This window comes from Puma concolor, chromosome D1, assembly GCF_028749965.1.
Source record: "Puma concolor isolate L17-30 chromosome D1, mPumCon1.1.hap2, whole genome shotgun sequence".
Lineage (NCBI taxonomy): Eukaryota > Metazoa > Chordata > Mammalia > Carnivora > Felidae > Puma > Puma concolor.
In genome coordinates this window covers 84076985-84100684 of record NC_141676.1, presented here as the reverse complement: position 1 = coordinate 84100684, position 23700 = coordinate 84076985, and the positions used below count along the sequence as shown (strand labels likewise).

At 43.1% G+C, this 23700-nt stretch overlaps 1 long non-coding RNA gene across 1 annotated transcript; it reads right to left on the bottom strand.

The window, feature by feature from the left end:
- Positions 1–767: 767 nt before the first annotated feature.
- On the bottom strand, positions 768–15975 carry LOC147576843 (uncharacterized). Its single transcript, XR_015241468.1, has 2 exons — positions 15812–15975; positions 768–1103 (listed from the first exon to the last, which is right to left on the bottom strand). It is a non-coding gene; the product is annotated as an uncharacterized LOC147576843 (long non-coding RNA).
- Positions 15976–23700: the final 7725 nt, after the last annotated feature.

Genomic DNA, 23700 nt, shown 5'->3' with positions numbered 1-23700 from the left:
TGATTGTTGTGCAGGGAGGCCCAAGTTATGTTAATATGTCAATTTGCATAAATTTCACTGTGGCTAATAGTAAGAGTCAAGAAGGGAAGATCACGCTTTCAAAGATTGACAAACCAAGTTCCTTTCAATTTCCTTTTAGGTGCAGAAGTTAGAGGGCCAGACAAGCCTCCATCTTTCCAGAAAATATTCTTCCTACTAGACTGGTCAAAGGACATGGTCTTATTTGAACATTTTGTTTCAAGATGTCCTCTAGAGCCCCTGTCAACACTAGTCCAAATGCCCCAGTAAAGATTATGCTCAGTCTCTCCATAGCAGGTTGTCCAAGGACTATTATTCCAGGGATGGTCTGAATATTTGAGACTAGAGCAAGCTATAACATTAGAAGTGTGAGATATGCTTGTTTTTTGAGGTATATCAAAGCTTATGGCTGAGAAAAGGGTAGAATTTTCCAGCCTTGTAGAGGTTTTGGGCTGTGCATGTGAAAGCCAGTTGAGTTTTAGCTGGAGACAAGAAGTTGCTAAATTCAGTAACACACATAGGAGGCGCTGGAGGAAGCCACCATTGAGGTCTTGGCATATAAAGCCAATGCTCTTGCTCCATTTGGAAGGACGGGTTAAGATTGCCTCCTTCCATGACCTCTGTATCAATATTGCTAATAGAAATGTCCTGGGCTAGGAGTGTTATGCTCTCAAATAGAGGTGGGTTAAGGAGATGAGCCCAATATGAATATTGAGCCTGGGCTGGACACATGAGGGCAAGGAGAAGAATCAGGGATACACATATCACATTTTTGTTCATGACAGAAATCATGGCCATCAGATGTGAATGAGGGGGTATATGCAATATCATCTAACCAGGATGTCGGCCTGGTTAGACAGGCATTTCAGGCTTCCCCACGTGATATCAGGGGCAAGGACTTGCATTTGCGGACTGGCTTCAGGATGAGGAGTCCATGAAGAGGCTTCTTTCATCTTGAAAAAGGGGGACAGTGGCCGCTTACTCAGAGTCATTCTCTGGAAGTCTTGGTTCATTGGAAGATATCCTGGGGGTCTCCATGATGCCACGGTGTTTGCCAACTGAGGAAACCCACAGAGGTCTGGAATCTGAAAGAACACAAGCCTATCCTCGACCCTAGGTGAGACATTTAGTGGGCCCAGTCCGTGTGCGCCCCCCTTTCGGGGATTTTGCATAGCACCATAGGGTGAGAGGTTTTATCTTATTTTGAAGAATGTCACTCAGATGCAGTTAGCCCTTGAGGATTAAGATTGTAAAAGTTAAGAGTAATCATAGCGCGATCAAGAAGCAGCTGAGGTTGTCATAGAAACAGCCAGGTGTAGCTCCCCTTGTTGTTTTTTTAACATGTTTTTGAGCCTATTATGTGCTAATTTTTCAATTGCTTGGCCTTGTGATTTATCAGGAATGGGTAATTCCAAACAAGGCTTAAGTAAAACAACTTAAAAGGGCAAGTTGTCCTCTTGTTTTGCCCTTTTGTTGAAATTATATTTAATTACTTTATTTATTTATAATTTATATGTAAATATATTCATATATTCATTTATGTATAAACAAACATTTATATGTTCATTCGTTACATAAATAAGCATATTTACTCATTTATTGATTTGATTACTTACTCCCTTTAACAAAAATGTGCTTTTATTTTTTTATTATTTTTTTTTTTTTAAATTTTTTTTTTCAACATTTATTTATTTTTGGGACAGAGAGAGACAGAGCATGAACGGGGGAGGCGCAGAGAGATGAGGGAGACACAGAATCAGAAACAGGCTCCAGGCTCTGAGCCATCAGCCCAGAGCCTGACGCGGGGCCCGAACTCACGGACCGCGAGATCATGACCTGGCTGAAGTCGGACGCTTAACCGACTGCGCCACCCAGGCGCCCCTGTGCTTTTATTTTTAATATGTTTTTTACATATCTCACTTTTTTCTATTAATTACATTATGCAGAATCATCACTCTTAGAAACCTTAATTTCCAGTGAAAACTAAGTAGTAACCAATTGTGACTTGTCTGTTACATCAGAATATTTTTTAATGTGGTAGACTTAGGAATCCATTAACCATAAAGCATGTTTTTTACTGGATTGAAATAGTTTAGTGGGTTTTTTTGCCATAAGAAGTCAGAAGCATCAACTTACGTTTAGTAAGAAATTCTTCAGCATTCCATTTGATTTGAAAGAGGCCTAAAAGTCTGATGAAATTAATTCGATTTATCATTTAAGCAAAACGTTCAAGTTTTAGGTCACCAAAGACTCGTTGCATCCACAGGACTCCTGAAACAGAATGCTACGGGCACCAGTGACAGTCACAACAAAGTTTATTACAATGAGAGGCAAGGCCGACCGATCGGGACCAACACTCTTTTGATAAGAGTGCGGCCCCGAACAGCCAGGGTACAGAGTTTTTATAACCGATCACATCGTTTTATCATCACCTGGGAACAGAACAAAGAAACAGGTTCCAGATGAGTTAGAAACAGTTGCCTAATGAGGTGTTTACTTTAGACTTTCTGCCTCTAAGTTGCAACCAGTGGATCTCCTTGACCCTGCCTCTGATGCTCTTTTCTTTGAACTTTTGTTTCCTTAATTGGTGAAGCCTAATTTACAAGGGTATGAGGCGTAGTTTACCAGAGCAAAACAAGGCTGTTATCTCTTAACCTTCAGTGTCAACACAAAGCTGTTATTTTTCAAGCTAAGCATTAGCCCTACACTACAATTTAACCCTTACACTCTGAAATCTATTTTAACAATTACCCATGAAAACTATGAGACAAAGTTTGCTAATAAATTGGAACAGATATAACATGAGCTTATTTGACCTTTAGTAAACCTTAATAGAATAAAGTTTTATAATTTAAAAGACATGCCTATCTTAATAATATTTCATCTCTGTCCCCTCAAAAGTTTACCATTGTCAATTTTTTCCCCATGGAACCAGTGAGGAACTTTAAAGTTTAAGGGTGTGCGGGTGGGTGTGTGTGTGTCTGTGTTTTCCCCTTTTGACAGCGTAGGGAGGAGGAGCGTTGTCTGAGACAATGAAGTGCCAGATTTGCAGGCATCACCTGCAAATTTGCCCCTGCAGATGCAGGCTATGCAGAAAGCAGAGGAGGGGGAAGGGAAGGCAGAAAAGGTGAGAAGCCACCAAGAGGTCTGAAGGCACATAAAGGCACAGAGGGCAGAGAAAAGACTTCACATTGTTCCTAAAGCCTGTCAGCTCAGATAGATGAAAAGATACCACTTTTTGTTTTGTTTGTGTTTTTTTGTGCTGTTTTGTTTTGTTTTCCACTAGTGGAATTAGGCAGTCTATCTCAGGCCAGATAAGATAGGGAAGTTCCCTGAAACAAAAGGAGTTTTGGCAGCTGCTTGGGAATATTTCTTAAAATCTCCATCCCCAGGTACACTAGCCAGAGACAGTTGGCTATGAATCCAGGAAATGAATGAGGGAGAAGCCCTCACACATAGTTAGAGTAACCGGAGTGTATAGGGAGAAAGAGTGAGAGAGAGAGAGAGAATCCCCTATAATAGGGATAGCCTGTGTAAAATTCACTTCATTATTTTAGTGCGTTGCTTTACTGATAAGAAGCTGGGTTTGCTGCCTTAGTTGGGAATACTGCCCTGTGTCACAGTTGTTTAAAAGACACCAGAATATAAATGATAAATATAAATATAAATATGGATATATACATATGGATATATATATCCATATATATATCTACCTATATATGTATCCACTTATATATCCATCTATATATATATCCATGTATATATATCCATATATATCTACCTACATATATCTATATCTATCTATCCATATATATATATTCATGTATATATATATATACATATATATATATATATATTCATGTATAGGACATGGATGGAGGTACAGAGTATGATGTTAAGTGAAAGAAGTCAGTCAGAAAAAGACAAATACCATCCAATAATTTTACTCATATGTGGCATTGAAGTCACAAACAACCAAATGGAAAAAAATAAGAGAGAGAGAGAGAGTGAGGCAATAGACAATCAAGAAATAGACTCAAGGAAAGAACAATCTGATAGTACTTGATGGGTAGTGGTTGCGGGGGGTATTGGTGAAATCGGAGATGGGGTTTAAGAGATGTACTTGTCATAATAAGCACAGAGTGATATATGGATTGTAGACCTGAAAGTAATATAACTCTTCATATTAACTAACTGGAAGTATATAAACCAAAAAGCAAATACATAGTGAAGAAGAAAGAACATTAAATGAGGACCTATCCAATCATTTACTAGGTGAAGAAGCTTAACCAAACCAGGTTACATATGCCAGCAGCTTTCTGTATTTTTGCTAAAATTTTTTTGTGTTTATTTTTGAGAGAGTGAGACAGAGTGTGAGCAGGGGAGGGGCAGAGAGAGAGAGGGAGACACAGATCCAAAGCAGGCCCCAGGCTCCAAGGTGTCAGCACAGAGCCTGATACAGCGCTCAAACTCACAAACGGTGAGATCATGACCCCAGCTGAAGTGGGACACCTAACTGACTGAGCCACCCAGGCGCCCCCAGCAGCTTTCTGTATTGTTTGGAAAGACAAATAAGGACAATGAAGAAAGTAAAAATCCTGGTATTCAAAGACAATCACAGCCCAAACTATTTTTCTACACATGAGCATTTTTTTTCACACAGTGGAATCACAATAAGAATTTGGTTATTTGGTTGGGTAAACTGTTTTGTTTTTTTTGTTCTGTTTTAATTTTAACTGAGTAAACCCTACTGCATATCTTTAAATACTGATTTATATTGGTTTTCAATTTGTTTTTACTCTACTCATCATAGGGAAAAACTTCACCTGCTGACAGTGCCCTAAATAGTACACAGAAATGAAAGCAACAAGTAACCATAGAAGGAGGAGTGCTCTCTAACATTTTCCTTTAAAAAATCATAACACAGTGGCTGCACAAGTTGGCGTTCCAACCCACAGTCCAAGAGTGTTCCCCTTTCTCCATGTCTCACCAACTGTTGTTTCTTGTGGGGTTAATTTTAACCATTCTAACAGGTGTGAGGTGGTCTCTCATTATGGTTTTGCTTTGCATTCCCTAATGAACAGTGATGTTGAACATCTTTCCCTGTGTCTCGCAGCCATCTGAAAGTCTTAAGGAAAGAGTCTACTCATGTCGTCTACCCATTTCATAACTGGGCTATTTGTTTTTGGGTGTTGAGTTTCATAAGTTTTTTCTAGATTTTATATCCTAACCCTTCATGAGATATGTCACTTGCAAATATTTTCTCCCATCCCTTAAAGTGCTTTGAGTTTTGTTGATTGTTTCCTTCACTGTCCAGAAGTGTTTTGATCTTGGTGAGAATATTACCCAGCCATAAAGAAGCATGGATTCCTGCCATTCATAACTACATGGTTGGAGCTAGAATATTACGCCAAGCCTCATGAGTCCATCTGAAAAGCAAATATCATACCGTTTCACTTATATGTAGAATTTAACATTTGGGAAGGTGCGGAAGAAAAGAAAGGGAGACTCTTAATGATAGAGAACAAAGTGAGGGTTGATGGCGGGAGATGGGTGGGAGATGGGCTGGATGAGTGATAGGCATTAAGGAGGGCACTTGTGAGCACTGGATGTTATATGTAAGTGATGTATCACTGAATTCTGCTTCTGAAACCAACATGCTAACTAACTAACTACCATTTAAATTAAAAAAGAAAAAAAATATCATAATAGCCCACTCACTTGCTAATGGCCCAGTAAAGGATTTTGACAACAGTGTGAGACATTCTGTCTGACACCATCATTTTACATGGCTGTAGCATGGTCCTGCTGCCAGAGGAAAGGGGTTCTCTCTGTCTGAGGAGGTGTCCCATTCAGGGCTCTGAATGTCAAAGCAGAGAAGATACATGCCTACGTGAATTCTTTTTGCAAATCTCCAATCACTGGCTTTGATTTCTAAAAGCAGACCCCTCCCCACCAGAATCAAAGGGGATGGCAGCTGAAATCATGGCAACAATCAGCCTCCAGTAACAGAGTTGAGGCCCCTCTACTGAAAAACAAGTGCCCTTATCTCTAATGCACAACAAGGAGTCTAATTTAGGGGTTTGGTGAAATATTTTTGCTGGTTTGATGGATGAGAAATTCCACCAAATCCATTGTCCTATGTTCACTTTTCTAATGATGAGTGAGGCTTGATGTTCATCACTTACAGCCATTTCCAAAATGTAGCCACTCTTCTTAGTTCTGGGGTGAGCCTGTTCAACACACTCTCATGGACTTTGCCAGGGGACACAGACAGTGATCCATTTATACCAGTAAACATCACTCCTTGTGAAGCCACTAAGCTGTGAGTAACTACCTTCTAACCAGCAGAACACATTTGGAGTGATGAGAGGTCAGTTTCAAGATTTCATGACACAAATTCTGTTACTTTCTTCTTTATTCTGAGTTTGTTCATTCTCCCTCTATGTCTCCCTAGTCCTCTTTCTCTGTCTCTCTCTTTCCCTTCTCTCTCTGCTCTCTGCCTTCATGTGCTACCTCTGTCTTTCCTCTACCCACAGAATGGAGGTTCAAGCATTTAAGTTAGGGGCTACCATATGAGACCCCTATATAGGAGAGAAAGATACAAGTTCCCAGGTCAAAAGATTGAAATAGGCTCGCAGTTCAAACTGAATTCTGGCATTGTCTATGTGAGTGAGTTTGGGAGCAAAAGAGCACCCTGTTCAGTCTCCTTTGAGACAACGGCCCTGGATTCATAAAGAGTTTGAGGCATTGTCACAAAGCTATGCTGTGCCTGGATTCCTCTTGCACAAAAATGTGAGCTCTTAAATATTTGTAGCTTTAAGAGTCAAAGTATTTGGATAATGCTGCAAGAGAGGAATGGATAATTCATAGTCTACTAGGTCCCAGAATCTGGTCTATGCTCTGCCTCTTCCCTGCTTCTCCCCTCCCAGGAACTCACAGTGTATTTCCCACCATTCTAATGTTTCTAATGGACAAGCTCAATTCTGTCTCCTAGTCTCTGCACCAGCAGTATCTTCTCCCTGACACACTGCAGACATGTGCAGTGTGGTTCCCACTTGTCATTTTGGCACCAGTAAATGTCACCTCAGTGAGGCCTCTCATACCTTCCAATGACTCCCCAGCCTGTCCTCTCAGCACACTCATTCTTTTCACTATTACAGTTCTTGCCTTTTTTTCACATGTCCTGTCTTTGATACCAATGTCCATCTCCCCTCCAGACTGTGAAGACCTGACAGGCAGGGGCCACTTTGTCATTGTAAGCCTTGCACTTAGGCCCACCAGATCCCCAAGCACAAGGTGAGTGCTTGGAGCAGTTATTGAATGAATAAATAGAAGGACCTTGCGGCCCTTCATCTAGATTTTAACCAGCTTCATCTATGTATAAGGCTGGTAGTAATGGGAAATTCCTGTTGTATCTGAGGTAGGTGAAAACCAGAATGACCTCTGAATGACCTTTCCTTGATCCAGTTCCTCCAGCAAATCTCAGTGGGCACCACTGACACAGGAGGCTGCCTTGTCGCTGGTGTCCAGCACTAGCAGTTGAGCCATAGGCATGAAGAACACCAAACAAAATCAGCACTTTTATGTGGATGACATGAAGGCAGTGGGCCTTGGAAGTGCCAGGGTAAAGCTCAGGGCCTACAGGCTTCAGGGTTGTACAAGGGAACTCAGGAGTTGGCCATTCCCCTTTGTCTGACCATCCCCTGAGTATACTCTTTACTCTTTAGGCATCCTCATGTCAACCAGAACAATGACCCCTTATTTCCAAATGAAGACCTTGGGGGTCCAAAAAGGACTGGTATTTTTGGTTGCACTCTAGACTCAGTGTATAGTGCTCTGACATGTGCCTTCCTATCCCAAGTCCTCACCAACCCAAGTCTCCAAGCTTCTCTTGTCACTAAAAGAATTCCATCAAGTATAAAGCATGTCCCTACTAAATTGGAACACAGTGATAGAAACAAAAGGCCACTTGACTATGATTATATGGAAGTCTGGGAAACAAAACACCCTACAGGAGGACACTGAAGCCTTTTCTCCTATAGCATTATCTAACTTAAGGGGACGTAGCTCATCATAATTCCAGGTTCCCACAGAGTTGGGCTGCAGTACCATAGGCCTTTCCTCTGGAGGCTGGGCCAAGGATGGCCCTGGGTCCAGCATAAACCTATGAACATCAGGAAATCCTTGCCTAACTTTGTGTCTTTGAGCATGCAGCTACGAAAATGGATGCTACTGCTCCATGGCCGATCTCCCTCTAACTGCTTTCTTCTTTCTCTGCTGTCACTTCCCCAGTGTCTGTTGTTTCTTGAACACAATGTCAGTATGTGCATGCCAGAGCACATTGGAGAGTAAAATGATCCCAAATAGAGAGCAAGTGGGCAGGATGTCTTCCAGAAGAGTAGATTCTCTCATTTCTGAAGCATAAATGATTGGCAGGATTTGAGCCATGGCTTAAAAACGCAGAGCCCAGCCTTGTCCTCTAGACTTGTCCCACCTCCTGTGATCTGGGCCAGTCTTAGTGTCTTGATTAGATCACTCATCCCTCTGTACCTTGAGAGCCTGAGTACATAAATCTAAAGGCCAGTTCTCCAGAGGATGTGATGTCAGGCTCTATTAACACTGCTTAGGGTGTCCAGTGAGGAGTGCTCAGCCACACCCTTATACTAAGGATACAGGCTTACTTTCAACAGGCATAAAAACCTGCATGAAACAGGCAAGTATTTGGAACCAATGAGGAAAAATCAGGTCTGTGTCCACCACCAGGTACCAGGACATCACTAACCTAGCAGTGCCTGAGTGTGCTCTCTGTCTTATGAGGGAAGGTAATGCAGTAAAGACACTGCTCAAGATGTAGGTCTGAAGCACCCACCCCACCCCACTATCACCTACTATTCCCAAGACAGAAGGCATAAGCATTATATCTCAGGATCAGTCTACCTCCACACCTACCTCTGCTACTAGGCATGCAGAGGTCTGTCCTTCAGAAAGATATAGCTCCTTTCCCAAGTCACACGGTGTTCCAACGGTAAAGTTCTGCTTTGGTTAAGGGTGAAATTGGGGACCTGCAGTAGATTTCAAAGTAACAATGGCACAAATGGAATACACATGTATTTCTTCTTCATATACATGAACCCCGGATGTGGCTAGTCTATACTGAATATGGATTGCCCACCATGGGAGATCACATATTATTGATCTCCCTCCTCTAACATCTCAGTAGCATATTTCCTTTTTTAAAATTAAAAAAAGCAGAATCTGTACTTAATGCATTGTGGTGTGGCTAGAACCTCAAGACATTTACATAAAAATTAAGTAGGCCTGAAAAAAATGTCATTCAATATAAAATGAATTCAGATACACTAGAACTGGAACGTTGAGCTATACATTTTTAAATTGATCAAGTAAATGACATTTTTAGTATTCTAACCTGAGAAACAGAATATCCAAAGATATTCTGTGCTTGTATATTTCTGATATCAATGTTAATGAAGCACAGCACCCAAACAAAATTGTGTGTTTGTGAGCTACGTACTCCAAGATAAAATGTCTGAGTCAGGATACCAGGGTAAAAATGGAGGTGTGCAAATGGCTAGAACACATAATCTGCTCATTTTTTTCTGAGTGTTTTTCCCCCAAAACTTTTATTTAAATTCTCATTAGTTAACATACAGTGCAATATTGGTTTCAGGATTTGAATTCAGCGATTCCTCACAGACAACACCCAAGGCTCATCATAACCAGTGCCCTCCTCAATACTCAACACCCATCTATCCCAGCCTCCACCCACCCGGAAAAAGAAATCAGTGAATTGATCCCATTGACAATTGCACCAAGGTTACTTTGTAAGATACTTAGAAATCAACCTCACCAAAGAGGTGTAAGGTCTGTACTCTGAAAACTTATGAAAGAAATGGAAGATGACACAAAGACATGGGAAAACATTCCATGCTCATGCATTGGAAGGGCAAACATGGTTAAAATGTCTATACTACCCAAAGCAATGTGCACATTGAAGGCAATCCCTAGGAAAATAAATAGCACCAGAAACTTTCACACAGGTAGAACAAACGATCCTAAAATTCATATGGAATCACCAAAGACCCCGAAGCACCAAAGTAATCCTGAGAAACAAAAGGAAAGCTGGAGGCATCCTTGTTGAACATATTCCAAAGAACACTTTGAAAGAAAAAAAAAAAAAAACAAAGAAAAAGAAGAAATACTTTCTTATGGTTTGTTGTGACCAACTCACTTATTCCTAGAATGCTAGCTTTTATTTTGTCTTTATGCTTATAGTTCAGCACTAATATCATAAAAGCAAATGTTTGCCACTCATATAGAATAAATGAAGAAATAAATGAGCACAGAATGTGTTATGATGAAGTTTCAATGGTTCCTTATGACATTTCCTAGTCAGAGGTGTTTCAATATTCAAACTCCTCATTTTTAGGTGATAGCAGAATTTCACAAAATGCAGGAACCACAAATGACAGACTGTCTTTCAAGGGAATTTAGATATTTGTATATGTAGGGGTGTCTGGGTGTCTCAGTCGGTTGAGCGTCCGACTTCGGCTCAGGTCATAATCTCGTGGTTGTGAGTTCCAACATCACGTCGGGTTCTGTGCTGACAGCTCAGAGCCTGGAGCCTGCTTCGGATTCTGTGTCTCCCCTTCTTTCTGCCCCTCCCCCACTCATTCTCTGTCTCTCTGTGTCAAAAATAAAATGAACATTAAAAAAATATTATAGATATTTGTAAATGTATGTCAGATGTCAGTTACCTGTTTGGATATCACACAGAATTACTGAAAGCTCAACCAACCTCTGGATGGCTTTCCATTTAGTCACACATGTTATTATGCAGCCGAAGACATAAAAACAGAGTGATGTGTTCCTGTGTGTTTAATGCAATACAAAGACAGCTTTCATGCTGCCAAGCAATCAGCTGAGATGTTAAATGGAGTTGAGAATGTAAAACCCAAATGCACTTCAATGCAGGTGGTGCTGGAAAGAGCCCAACTCGCTTCAGGGGCAAAAAGAGACTGAGATCAGGGGTCAGAGTCAGGATCAACTTGTCTGTCCTCAGAGAGTGACAAGAAACGTTAGGCAAGCTCCCACGCTGGTGGTGTGCTACCACACCACAATTCAGTTTTGATGTTGGGGAGGAAATGTTGTTCTTCTGTTACTGAGAACTCAGTGCTTGGCCGGACTGTGTTGGCCCAGATGGTCACTCCCTGATCTCTACCAACCTCCTGGAATGTCTGAACTTCCTTCATTCTGAGATACAAATGGTTTGTCCATGCAATGCCCATACCTTGAAGATGTAAGGATAGAAACAAGAAACTCAAGAGCTAAAAGACCAGAGCCCATTTCCACAGACTTGGGGTGAGCCAGGAGCCAGGAAAGAGCCCCCAAATTACTGGTCTATCACTGAAGGAAAGGCATGGAAAGTAGTGACAGCCCTTTTGCACACAGGGCTCCTAAGTGTAATGAAAGGATGTTTCCCCTTAGATCTATCTGGCCCACTCATGTTGGTGATGACACCAACCTTGCCTAGGGAAAAGTGCTAGTGACTTCACATGGAGCTTTATACCGTTTTCATGTGAGATGAAGACATTTGGCCCTCGGTGCATCCCTTCAGATTCCCTTGCTCTTTCATTAGGGGACATTCACAGACACAATCTAGGAGCATTTTCTGATGTTAATCATGGAGTCGTGACTAGTTCTCAGTAATGTGGGAGGGCCTGGGCAACAGAAGTCGATGGAACTCTTCTGCAAGCTCTACCTTGGCACAAAGAGGCACAGGGCACTTGAAACTGTTCATCAGAAGAGGTTTGCATGTGCACAGGGGCAGATGATGTTGGGGAGGACCCGATCTCCTTTTGGGAGCAAGGGTCTAAGGGCAAATTCAGGAGCTCTAGGGCTATCACTCAGACAGCGCCCAGTAATTCGCAGAGAGCCTGCACTCACACCGTGTGTCATCACATAGCAATTAATTTCTGATACCAAAGTGTAAAGGTTGACTTCCGGCCAGTAAGAACTCTGTGTTTCACAGGATTCTGTTGGCATGGGACCAGTGTCCTGCTCTCTGTCCACCCCTTTCAGGAAAGCCTGAGCTCCCTACCTCCTGATACACTCAGGGTTCAGTCATGTAAAGTCCATTCACCAAGGAGGTTAGGGCACAAAAATACCCAAAGACTCAAATATCAGAGCTGAATCTGCACACTTGCCAGGAGCAAGATCTTACCTTGTGAGTCACAACTCTGTCCATAGATACGAAGGGCTTGAAAGCTGGTGAGAGCTTGACACATTCCTGATCTTATTGAAGTTGGGGTGCATGACCTTTGCCCACAGAACTCCCTGGTATAGTTACTGGATGTTCCACTTCTCTTCAGGCCACAGATCTTTCATACTCCTTGGATCACCACACTTGCCTGGGAATTGTGCCAATAACATTATCTACAGCTTCATTCTGGTCTCCTCTGAGATGAAGAACCTTAGGCCTCAGTGTATCCTTTTCGATGTATCCTTTCCCTTACACTTATCCCAATCTTGTGTTCACTGTGAGACATTCAGTGCCAGAGTCTGGCAGCCTTTTGCTCCAATTTCAATTGTGGAGTCATGCCAAGTCCCCATGTGTTTGGAATCACTTGAGGAACAGGTGCCCCTGGGGTGTCTGCCAGATCAACCTTGGGGACTTGGGTGTCTTAAGCACAAGAGGATTGCTGTGGGTAGCCGCAGGTGATATTCGGAGTCAGTTGGCCTCACTTCTGTGGCCAATGCTGATGAAGATGTGGCCTTTAGGGCCACAGTCAGAAGTTAAAAAAACAAAAAGCCACACTGATAGGACTGATTAACTGTGAGTGAGCATACATGAAGGTTGTTTTCTGCCCCCACAACAACTAATTGCTAATCAATTAATTGATCAACTAATTGATATCAAGAGAATAATGTTGCCCTCCTAAAAACTTGGGGCATTGACGTCTTATGTTTTTGCAGTGACTGTTACTGTGCTCTGTTCCACTGCCATAGTCTGCCTGAACATCCTGATTTCTGAGCCACTAAGGGTTTCCACAGCAGGTGAATGTGAATGAAACTACTCAAAACTTAAAAAATGAGAACCCAGTCCCACAGACTCGGGCACCAGCCCAGGTGGAGACTCTGCCGTCCAAATCCTACTGCTTTTACCCCCTGGCAGGAACAGCTGCAAAGCTGGCAAATGTCCCAAGCCCTCCTACACTCTTTGAGGTCAATTGTAGGCTGTTTATGCTCCTTCGGCATTCCCATGTGTAGTTAAACTATGTTCCATTTGTCTATAGCCCACAGGTTTCCAAGGTTCCCTGGGGATGTGTGCCAGTCACTTCATTCCCAGAATTATTCCATTATCATCTGAGACAAAGAATTTGGACCAAAGTGCATCTCTTCCAATTCCCTTGATCTTTTTCTAAACAGGTGTTCCAGTCAGGGGTGGGGGTCTGAGCCTGGAAGTATTTCTCTCCGATTTTACTTGTGAAGTCCTGATAAGTTCTCCTGAATCCAGGAGAATGTGGGAAATTCATTCTCCATAGGCTCACCTGTGAGACCTATCTTGGCAAAAGAAGGCAAAAAGCCTTGGAAAGGGGCAAGTGTTATCGGGAGGGAGCCATCCTCCCTTCTGTACAAGGGGAGATGGAGATCAGAGGTCAGAGTCAGGAACCATGTGGCTGTTAGTGCCCAGCATTCACAACCAGCTAATACATGGTGATTCCTAAGGACACATATTGCCCTCCTTCATGGAGATGTCTGCACTTGGCAGGCTTCTGATTTTGTTGGCCTGATTTTGTTGGTTACTTGGACACCACTGACCCTGTGATGATCCTACATTCTGAGAAGATCAAAGTTGGAGCATGAGCATTGTTTTTCCCCAGATGGTCAGGGCAGAGAGTCCGTTCAAGGACTCTGGGACCAGAACCCAATTCCACAGGCATGGTTGCCAGCCAGCACAGACAAGACAACATTCAGATAGATCACGAGTGCCTCTACCCACTGAATAGAAGAGTAAGGCAAGAGCTACAAGCCTTCTTGTGCCATCCAGATCAGGATGCCACGTTCCTGTGGCTCGTTCTTCCTTGCATCCCAACCCCACAGGGGTTTCCTTCTTACTCTCAGGACACCAAGTTGCCTAGGAAGTGGTGCTCGTGTCAAAGGTCTCAGCTTCATTCCGTTTTCACCTGAGGTGAACAACTTTGGTCCTCAGTGTGCTTCTTCGCATTTATTTTATTATTATTATTATTGTTGTTATTATTAATAATGTGAAGAATGACTGGTTATATAATATGGGCTTGGGGAAGGTAAAGTCAAATGGCAAGTGGCAAGCATTTCCATTTGCTAAAGACTCACAGATTCCTGGAGGCCTAGCTATTCTCAAGCTAAGGTTGTTTTTCCCTCTAGCAAAATATTAACATTAAGACAATAAGGAGTTCCTGGAGAAGCATTTTACTCTGCCAGCTTCAAGTATTTGTCCATGGGCCGCAGATGAGAAGGAAATTAAATTTTAATTTTTTTAATGTTTATTTTTTGAGAATAGGGGGAGAGAGTGAGACAGAGAGAGCGAGAGCGAGAGAGAGGGAAAGAGAGAAAGAATTACCAGGCCAGTAGGCATTATAGGCCTTCCACCCATTCTGTGGTTGTATATTATGGCACACTTATCAAATTAATACAGCCCATTAGGACACTGAAGATGTAACGTGCAGAACTGCTAAAGTGGCAATAGAATTGATGCTTGTCAAGGTCCAAGAACATGGAAAGCCTAAATCAGTGGCAAATGATTTTCCTTAGAGGTATTCTGAAGATGAATAAGTCCAAACTTCCTGATCTGGTGATCCTACAATGATTTCACATGTTCTGTCACATAAGTTGCAGAGAAATATACACACCGCATTAATCCACTCCCCATCTTGTACATACCACCATATAAACAGTGATAACTTATAAGACTTGGACAAAGACCACAAGGACATTTGAGCTGACTGATCCACTGGATATCGGGGCAGGCAGTTAAAACAATCAAAGCACTAATGAAATGCAAGAACAATACACATGTTTAAAACTATTTCTACAATTATGTGAAGAGTGTATTCCTACTCTACCACACAGCTGGTGGTTTTACGTGGGGAGGTTCATATTGATTTGGGAATAGGCCTGTGGAGTGCTCGTGTGGGAAAGCCCTGGAAGGGCCCCACTCTTCTTAGAGTCCTGGTTGTGGAGGCCCCTCTACTCTTGTTCTCACCTCAGGCCAGTACTGGACACTAATGGTGGCTTGATGTACCTGCCCCTTGTCTAGGAGGATGGAGCTGTTGAACTCATAAGCCAGCTCCTCAATGATCTCCTGGTTTGAGTTCTGCAAATACAGTGCCTGGTAGCTTGGCCAGGAGGAATAAGGGACATGTCTGGACATTGCCACCGGGGGATACTCTCAAGGGAAAATCTGTTTCAAAATCGGGGCATAGTAGGGCATCGGCAAAGAACTCTAGTCAGGGAGGAAACAAGATAAAACCTATAGAGCTCAGGATTCACATATGGGTAGAGGAACTCACCTCATGCACCAGCCATGACCTGAGGCATGAACAGGAAAGACCCACCAGGCTTCCAACATCTAACAACCAGCTTCCTCCCAGGAGGGACCCAACCCTGATTCCCTGCCTTCTCCCTCCCCAACACGCACAAGTTATGAGGGGCAAGAGGTGTGGGGCTGCTCAGGTGGAACCACAGTTTTGTCCTGGCCTGAATTGGCCTGCCATGTGTTCTTCTGTGTTACCTTTTGGTGCCTTCTCCAAAATGACCAGATGCATGGGGCTGATGTCTGAGCCAATGTCTACAGCGACAAAGAAAATTCTCACTCTGAGCTTTCCTGAGCCCAGATCTTCTGAAACCAGGAAGACAACATTGGAACATCTTACTATCTTCAGTGTCTCCACCCAAGTGAGCTGAATAGGGGGCTGTGTCTAGAATGTGGGTACTTGGTTATTACAGTTCTAAGTACTGTTGAGGTCTATGACCAAAGATGTGAGATCACTTTTTGAAGATTCTGTTACCAGGGCCCCTTCTTTGAATCATACTTACCCAAAGCCCCCTATGGGATGTTTGTTGCTCCTTCTCTTCCCCCATGCCAACTCCTTAGCCAAACAAAATTTGTTAAAATATCCCTTTTTACATCTCCCTGAAAATATAATGAAGACTCTAGCTTTGAGAAGACAGAGTTAAACTTGGACCTCCTTTGTCTTTGTCCTGGGAAAATCATTGTGTCTCTCAGGCCCTCCCCAGTCTCCAAACCTGAAAGCAGGGGATGAGGACGAGGCTAGAACCTACCTTCTAGGGACCTCATCAGGGGTATCTGAGACACTATCTATTCCACCTGTGGGATGGTGCCATATGTATCGAAGGCAAAATTTAGTGATTGAAGAATTACAAGAAGGGGTTGGAACACCACTCAAAACAGACCTGGGTTGCAGTAGTATGATATTGGAATAGTCACTTCCACCTTGGCCTCATGTTTAGGTCAGACCCATGAAGGGGTTGAAATTAATGGAAATTCATATATCATCATCCAGTGGCATAAGGCTGTTCAATTGTCTCCCGTTATACTTAGAATGAGACCCATGTATGTCATCTCAGCTTATGAGGTGGGCCACCTCCACAATGGCTCTCAGTGATCCTCACCCCTGGCATACACATCCCTGTGTAACCACGAAGTATTGAGAAACTGGCTTCTGACTGAGAGAATAAGGCCAAAATGATGGGATGTCTAAATTTTAATTACAAAATGTCTCTTACTTCCCTCTTGCCCCATCACTTGTGTCACCCCCACCCAGCTTCCTCCCTCCCTCTCTGTCTCTGTCTCTCTGTCATTTCCCTGGAGCATGGGAACAAGTGCTTGATTCCCCATTTCCAGAGGTAGAGGAGAGACAGAGGGAGCAAATGAGGACCGAGAACAGAGAGAGAAGGGAAGGATAAAACGAGTGAGAGAGAGAGGAGGAGAGAGAGACATAGAGAGAGAACAAACACAGGACAAAGCAAGTAAGAAGAAAGTGACAGAATTTGTGTCATGAAATTTTGAAGCTGACCTCCCATCATCTGTTGGTTAGAAGCCAGTCACTAATAGTAGTTTCACAAGGAGTGAAATTTCCTGCCTGGACATGGATCACTGTCTGTGGACCCTGGGGATGTCCAGGAGAGTGTGTTCAACAGGCTCACTCCAGAACTGAGAACAGTGGCTACATTTTGGAAATGGCTGTAAGTGATGAACGTCCAGCCTCATTCATCATTGGAAAAATGAAAATAGGACAATGGGTTTGGTGCAATTTCTCATCCACCAAAACAGCAAAAATATTTCACCAAACTCCTGAAACTAGACCCCTTGCTGTGTATTAGAGATAAGGATCCTCATTCTTCAGTAGTGAGAGGGGCCTCAACTCCTTCACTGGAGGGTTATTGTTGCCAGGATTTCAGCTGCCATCACCTTTGATTCCGGTGGGGAGGGGGTCTGCTTCTAGAAACCAAAGACAGTGATTAGAGATTTGCACAAAGAATTCATGTATGCATGAGTCATCTCTGCTTTGACTCTAAGAGCCCAGAATGGGACACCTCATTCTCAGACAGAGAGGATCCGTTTCCTCTGGCAGCAAGACGATGATACAGCCATTTAAAATGATGGTGTCAGACAGAACGTCTCACACTGTTGTCAAAGCTCTTTAATAGACCAGTGATTCATCACTCATATACAACGCCCAGTGCTCACTGAAAGTGCCCTCATTAATACGCATTACCCATCTAACCCATCTCTCACCCACCTCCCTCCATCAACCCTCAGGTTTTTCTCTATCATTAGGAGTCTCCCTTTCCTCCCTTTCCCGCCTTCCCACATGTTAAATTCCACATATGAGTGAAATTGTATGATATTTGTCTTTCCCAGATGGACTCGTTTTGCTTAACGTAATACATTCTAGTTGCATCCATGTAGTTGCAAATGGCAAGACTCCATGCTTTTTGATGGCTGAGTAGTAGGAAACAGTGAAGGAAACAAACAACAAAACTAAGAGCCGCCTACGGAATGGGAGAAGATAGTTGCAAGTGACATATCTGGTAAAGGGTTAGGATCCAAAATCTAGAGACAACTTACCAAACTCAACACCCAATAAACAAACAACCCAGTTATGAATGGGACTTTTCCAAAGAAGACTTCCAGATAGCTAACAGACTCATGGGAAGATGCTCAACATCAACCATCATGAGGGAATGCAAAGCAAAACCATGATGAGATACCACCTCACACCTGTTAGAATGGCTTAAATTAACAACACAAGAAACGACAGCTGTTGGTGAGGATATGGAGAAAGGGGAAACTTGCACTGTTGGTCAGAATGCAAACTGTTGCAGCCACTCTGTTATGATTTTTTCTTTTAAGGAAAATGTTAGAGAGCACTCCTCCTTCTATGGTTACTTGTTGTTCTCCTTTGTGCTATTTAGGGCACTGTCAGCAGGTGAAGTTTTTTCCCTATGATGAGTAGAGTAAAAAAAAAAATGAAAACCAATGTAAATGGATATTTAAAGATATGGAGTAGTGTTTACCCATTCAAAATGGAAACCAAAACCATAAACAAAAACAAAACAGTTTACCCAACAAAATAACCAAATTCACATTGTGATTCCACTCTGTGGGGGAAAAAATGCTCATGTGTAGAAAAATAGTATAGGCTGTGATTGTCTTTGAAGGGCAGGATTTTTATTTTCTTTATTATCCTTATTTTGTCTCTCCAAATAACACAGAAACCTACTGGCAAATGTAGCCTGGTTTGGTTAAACTGCTTCACAATCAAAGAAGAGAAAGTCAATAAGGAAGATGACACAATGGAGATTTCCAAAGAGAATGATTTGATTGTCACAGGATTAGAGAAGGCCTTGGAAAATTTAAAGAGCCCTAGAAGATTTCTGCCAAAATGTTATAATTTGATGAGACACATTGCCAGACAGATACCTGGTCCACTCCAGTTTAACTTTGTGTTCTACAAATCAATACACAGGTGAGATTATAGCACACCTTTGTTCAATATTAAAAATATACTTTTCCCAAAGCTCTAATTAGTTACTTTTACAAGACCTATGTGCCACGTTTTCCTTTTTGAAGAAGTTTCCTTTGAAGTACAGGTCTCTATTTTAAATGACCCTTTGCTGTTGCCCACCATCCTTTCTAACTGCATGGACCCCGCTTTCACTTCTGTCTTCCTCATTGGAGGTGATCTCCACATGGGCACATATCACATTTGGTCATGGTCGCTAATATAGATTGCTAGGCCCAGAGCAAGGAAGGGTGGTGGTTAAAGGAATGCATACAAAATGAACCTGTATTGGAGGTGGGTCAAGAGCGTCACAAGTACAGGCCCAGGATGTCATGCACGGAGGATTTCCCGCTGAACTTCCATTGCTAAGCCTCCTTTATCTATCTGTAAAATATTGTCATCCTGATTCTTCTTCAATGCCTGCACAACGACTGCTAAATATTTCTGTATGCAAGGTAGCAGGAGGAGACCACATGAGGAGGAGGAGTCTCTGTACTATGTGCCTTAGAGGACACTCACTGTAACTTCCTCCAAGGTAGTTCTGAACCCATCACAGGCATGGCAAGAGTGCCATAACTCAGTTCTCATGTACTTCACCTGGTAAATGATTGGATAGGTCCTCATTTAATTTTCTTTCTTTTTCTCAGTGTATTTTCCTTTTGGTTTCTTTAATTCCAGTTAGTTAATATGCAGAGTTACATTAGTGGCAGGCTTCCAATTCCATATTTCACCCTGCACTCATTATTACAAGTACATCTCTTAATCCCCATCTCCTATTTCACCAACCCCTCCCCCCATCCACTTGCCCTCTGGTACTAACAGATTGATCTGTATGATTAAGAGTCTGTGTTTTGTTTGTCCATACACCCTCTATCTCATTTTTCCCTTTGCTTGTTTCTTTCTTCAATTTTACATACGAGTGAAATTATTATATGGTATTTGTCTTTTTCTGACTGACTTATTTCAGTTAGCATATCATACTCTCTAGCTCCATCCGTGCCCTTGCAAATGGAAAGAAATCATTCCTTCTTATGGATGAATAGTATTCCATTGTGTGTGTGTGTGTGTGTGTGTGTGTGTGTGTAATATATCACATCTTCTTTATCCATTCATCGATTGATGGATATTTGGGCTGCTTCCACATCTTGGTTATTGCAAATAATGCTGCTATAATCATAAAGCTGCATGTATCCTTTTGAATTAGTGTTCTTTTACTCCTTGTGTAAAGACCCAGTAGTGCTACTGCTGGATCATAACATAGTTGTATTTTTAACTTTTAGAGGAACTTCCACATTGTTTTCCACAGTGGCCGTACCACTTTGCATTCCCAAGAACAGTTCCTTTCTCTCCACATCCTTGCCAACACCTATTGCTTCTTGTGTTACTAGTTTTTGCCATTCTGACAGGTGTGAGGTAGTATCTCACTGTGGTTTTGATTTGCATTTCCCCAATGATAAGTGATCATAAGCATTTTTCAAGTGTCTGTTGGCCATCTTCATGTCTTCTTTGGAGAAATGTCTGTTTTAATCTTCTGCCCAGTTTTTAATTGGATTATTTGGTTTTGGGGCCTTGTGTTAGATCAGTTCTTTACACACTTCGGATATTAGCCACTTATTAGATATGTCATTTGCAAATATCCTCTCCCATTCCATCAGGGAAATACAAACAAACCCACAATGGCATACCACCTCACACCTCTCAGAATCATTAAAATTAACAACTCGGGCAACAAGAGATGTTGGAGAGGATGCAGAGAAAGAGACATCCTCAAGAGATGAGCCTCACACAGGATCTCTTTTAGATGTGCTCTTTGATCATGGCTTCCATTGCAAAAACAGCCACAGAGTGGTTGGGAGTGGGTTGGTGCTCAGCTCCAAAGAAGCAGGTTGTGGAAGCATGGTGTGGAGCAAAGGGCCAGGCCTCTGACTCTGTTACACACATGCTTCCTCCAGTGCCTTCTCTCCCATCTTGGGCACCTGGCCAGATCAGTACTTACAGGAGGATGGCGGACACTGCACTGTCCTTGGTTAAACCTAAAGGTGGCATACATGCAGGCCAACTTGACTGGCTTAGACATGAAGTGCCATGACCCACTTTTCATGGTCCATTAGGAACATTTAGTGCCTATTGAGGCCAAACAAGGGGGTAAGGAGGACTTCAGTCTGAGAAAAATATCTAGGATAGGGTTCATGTGCTGGGTACTCCCTTAAAGGGAGGGGGATCCTTCCTGTTCTTGGAAAGACACATGGAAATTCTGTTATAATGTTGATCTTTTCTCTTTATCTTCTCCACTGCCAATTCTAGTGCCCCAGCCTGCTGCAAAGTCAGAACAAGGGCCAACTCCATATTTAGAGCTTGTTCCAGGTTTATTTTTACTACCACATTAACTGATGGAGCCACCATCAACACCTTTAACAGCTCTAGTGCTGGAGCAAGAGCAAACATCAGCTCTAGGACAGGTGCCAAGTCCTGAGCTGGAATCAGCTGGACCTTCAGCTATATTCAGAATTTCATCTCCACCTCTGAAAATAGATACAGAGCCACCTCCAGCTTCAGAGGCCTTCTGCTCCTGGCATGTGGCCAGTAAGAACAGTCCAACTGAGGAGAAGCCTGACCTCATGGCCTTCCCTCCCGAACTGCTGGCAGAGCAAGCAACAATAATAGATGGGGTGAGCAGCTGGGTTCTTGTTATGGAAGGAAGACTTCCCTCTGCCATCAACTGACCCAGACCTGCCTTTTCCTGATCTGGACTCTTATGATCTGGGTCCAAGTCCCAGCTCCACCACTTTCCATTTCTGTGATTTGCATAACTTACTTAACCTCTGACCCTTTACTGTCCACTTGGTCAGTAGAGATGGACACTAATAGCACCTTGCTGCAAAGATTGGCTGTGGTAGAACAGATAGAAATCTGGGTAAGGCCTAGCCCAATTGGTGATGGAGGAACACTCATTGTGTGCAGCCAGGTCCATGGGTTTCCACACATACACCCAGGAGGCTCAGCAGCCTCAGCACTTATGAGGCACCTGATGTATACTAAATTACAAGGAAGATGAAGAAGGTCATGGTTGTAGCTGTCACAGAAGAATGTGCATCTCAACAGAAAGAGCAGAGGGCAATCAGGATGGGTGGAAGATGTCCCCTTGGTAAGAACAAACTTGAGCCACTTTCTGGAATCTCAGAGTTAGTGAGGAGGGGCTGGATTCAAATGAACTCTTCCTTCCCCACCAGTATTGGGTCATGCTGTATGCCTCAGTGAGCTTAGAACAAAACCTGGGAACTCCCAATAGGCCCAGGCATATCCTCAGCTTCCCGAGCTCCAGGTCTGACCAGTGACTACTCCCTGGGACTGTGGACACACTGATCTAGGCTGTGGTGGTGCCAGATGACACTCTCCTTGCTCCCCAGGAGCTGTTCAAGAAGGTGGTGCCCAGTCATTGCCTGGGTTCCATCTGGCCCAAGAAGAATAAGCCTGGCAATGAGCATCTGGCACACACGGTCCATGTCACCATCACCCATTTCAAAAGTGTGACCAACTGTGTCATTGCCACCTGCCTCAGGGACCCAAACATGACTGCCCAGGAGGTCAGGGCCAGGGTAGTGGAGCACTGGATCCAGGTGGCCCAGGTATGTTGGGGGAGGTGTAGTGGAGTCCTGCTCTGGATTCTTGGGGAATGCCTCTTCACCTTTCATTTCTATGGTCTGAGCCCCTCCACAGTCCCTAGACTTTCCTGCCAGAAGCACACTGACTTTGACTCACATGTGCCAGTGGTGGACTTCCTACCTGGTTTCTTCCTTTAATGAAACAAAATCCTCCTCCCTATGAGTGTTGCTCTTCTGGCCCTAACTGTGCACTTCCAGGACTCCCTGAGCATCTGTCTCATCCAGGAGGGGAGACTTAAGTGGAGGGGACTAAAGCTAGAGCAAATAGGGCTCCAGCTCCCCACCTCAAAGATCATCCTCCTTCCTCCCCAGGAGTGCCAAATTATGAGGAACTACTCCCCATTGCATGCCATCCTCTGTGCTCTGCAGAGCACCTCAATTTGTGGTCTGAAGAACACATGGGGGAAAGTTTACAGGTAGATAAGCCTGTTTCCACAGGAGGATCAGGATGGTTTAGGGATCTCTTATATTTCTTCCATGTTCCTTCAGTCAACTGGGAACTCCTGGGAGGCAGCAAACACTGGAGACAAAAACTGAGATGATATATGGGGGTCTTTAGACTCTCTGGGTCCTCAGTCCACCAGTGCTGCTTCAGGCATCAGTTTTCTTACAGGCCAGATCCTGGGTTGATTTAAGTTGGAGATTTTCCAATGTTTATAACGGCAGAATTATATGCCCAGATAAAACCCAAAACTAGGCAACACAGGGAAGCTCAATAGAAATGGGAATAGAGGCCCAGGTGACCACCATGAGAGCTCCCCTCCCCAGCCACACAGACACCTTTGTGCTCAGAGGAACCTAGAGAAACACTCACTCAGGTGAAGCTTTTGGTTCTTAAGCAAAAGGGATTTGCACTCAAATCCCCCATGTTTTTCCTAAATTTTTCTTTTCTCTCCTCTCAGGGAGAGCTACCAAAACTTTAAGGAGCT